Source organism: Myotis davidii, unplaced genomic scaffold (assembly GCF_000327345.1).
Source record: "Myotis davidii unplaced genomic scaffold, ASM32734v1 scaffold826, whole genome shotgun sequence".
Classification (NCBI taxonomy): Eukaryota; Metazoa; Chordata; class Mammalia; order Chiroptera; family Vespertilionidae; genus Myotis; species Myotis davidii.
In genome coordinates, this window is record NW_006297142.1 from 403846 (window position 1) to 406447 (window position 2602).

Sequence of the window (2602 nt, forward strand, 5' to 3'; positions counted from 1 at the left end):
TCCTTGGAGGATGTCCACCCCCAGTGAGGACCCTCACCCCATGGAGGTTTGGCCAGCCTGGGTGAGGGGCTGATGGCTGTTTTCAGGCTGGCCAAGCAACGTAAGCTCCTGGCAATGTAAGCTCCCAGCCTCTTCTTTTTTTCTTTCTTTTTTCTTTTCTTCTGGGATTTATTTACCTTCCATAATTAAAACTTTGTTGCCTTTAGTGGAGGCCTGCGGAAAACTTGGCTTCCTAGCATAGCAAAAGTAGGTCAATTTGCATGTTTGTCTTTTATTAGTATAGGATTATTGTCATCATTATCATCATTATTACCAAAGGTATAAACAACCCAAATGCCCACTGAAAGGTGAAATGTGGTGCATACGTAGAATGGAAAATTACTCAGCCTTAAAAAATTGATGAAATTCTGACACACGCCGCACCAAGAGGAATCTTGCAGACAGCGTGCTAAGTGAGATGAGCTGGACGCAGAAGGACCAATAGTGTGCGATTCCACTGTGGTGAGGCAGAAAGCGTCCTCTCTCCTTGTAGGCTCTTCTGGATGGTCCATTCCTTAAACCTGCATGAGACATGTTAACAAGAGCAAATCCCCCCACCGTTACATACGTACACATGGGAACCCTACATACGTGAGAGGTTCTGAGGTGTTTGTGGCCTTCTGAGCCGAGGATGTGGTAAGCCGCCTTGTGGCTTCAGACGGGAGGAAGGTCTTTCGCAGGCGATAAGAGCAGATGTTCAGTCACTGCCCTGCCCTGCAGGCAGCTCACAAGGAGGTCACAGTTTGATTCCTGGTCAGGGCACATGCCCGGGTTGTGGGCTTGATCCCCAGTGGGAGGCGTGCAGGAGGCAGCCAATCAGTGATTCTCATCATTGATGTTTCTCTCTTTCCTTCTCCCTCTGAAATCAATAAAAATATAAAAGCAAACAAACAAAAGTACCCCAGGATAAGGCGCAGGGAAACACGTTGACTGAGCACCTACTGTGTGCCAAGGGCCATGCCTAGAATCCCTGCCACCGCCCACCAGGGCAATATTTCTGACCAGGAAACGGGGCCTCAGCGAGGTCTCACAGTCAGCAAAGGGGGCGATTCGACTCGAGAACCGGCTCCAGGTGACTCCGAATCCTCCAGGGACCCTTGGGGTCGTGACCGGCCCGGGAAGAGGCAGGCTGGTGGCAACGCAGTCCCTTCCCCCAGGTGAGAGGAGGCCCTGGCCGAGAGGGCAAAGTCTGGCTCCCGCCGTCAGAGCAGAAGTCCTGGCTCCCGCAGGCCCTGCCACCTATTTGCGGAGGAGGCTTCTGGCCGGAGGGACTGCCGGTGTCTGCACAGAAGATAGCAGCTCTCCTGCCACCTTTGCCTGGTCCCCGCGCACAGCCAGGGTCACCCGGATCCTTCCAGAAAGTGAAGCTCTGGGAAGAGGGGAAGTGTCTGCAGGGCCAGGCGGGCGATCTCACATGGAAGAGAAGCTGATGGCTCACAACAAGGCTGAGGGAGTGGGGCAGCGGAAGCCAGGGGAACCCTGGTTTGGGAATCAGAACCGTGAGTTTCGGTGGGAACTCTGCCGCCACCCTGCGGTGCACGGGGCAGGGCCCTTGCCCTCTCTGTGCCTCTGTTGCCTTCCCTGTGCAAGGAGGGGGGAGGGGGTGGGGCTGGAGTTCAGGATTGCTGCAGGGTCACCCACCGATGGCACAAGTAGTCATTGAGCCCCACTGTGGGGACACAGAAGACAGATCCGCCTCTTGCCCTCCGGGGGCCGCGTCCAGTGTGGAAGAGAGCGGCACTGACACTGCGCGCCGGCGAGCAGAGGAGGGGGGGCTGGGCGGTGTTACAGACCTGGCCTGGCCTCCAGGACTGGGCTCAGGAAGCAACCTGCTTTCTGCCTGGCCTTGACCCTGACCGAGGGGGCTCCCCCCAGCGCTGCAGATGCCATCGCCTGTGGTCGGTCAGGACATGGGGGGCACGGGGATGCCAGTGGGGACTCCAGCCTCTGCTTCCCTGCCGGCCTGGGGTAGACAGACACTGTTGTCTGAATCTAAACTCAGAATCGATCCGAAAGGGCAGAGAGGGGCCGGGGCAGAGGGCCCGCGCAGGGCGGTTTGCAAAAGGGAGTCTGGGAGGGCCCAGGGCTCCCCAGGAGGCAAAGGCAGCAAAGAAGCGGGTCTCACCGTGGATCTCAGCCTCTGCTGCAGGCTGGCACCCCCTGATGCCACAGTCTAACCCCAGAGATGCCGCTGTGGCTGGCCGGGGGCGCAGCCTGGGCCGACGATTCCAATGAACTCAGCTGAGAAGCAGGGACCTGGCAGAGGCTGGGCCTGCTCAAGGCCAAGGAGGGTGATTGCTGGAGGCCAAGTAGGTCAGAGGGTGGCCCGCCCTGCCCAGGGGACAAACGTTCCTAACAGCAGGAGGGCCCGAGGCCAGAAAGGCCGCCTGGTGGTGAGGCATGAACACCTCCCCAAGCCCTCCCACCCTCACCCCCACCTCCAGGATCGCCAGATAAAATACAGGGGGCCCAGTTCATTTGAATTTTAAAATTACTTACATTCTAATGTAATTGGGCGTCCTGCTGTTGCTTTTTCATCTGCTAAATCTGGCAGCTCTGCCCT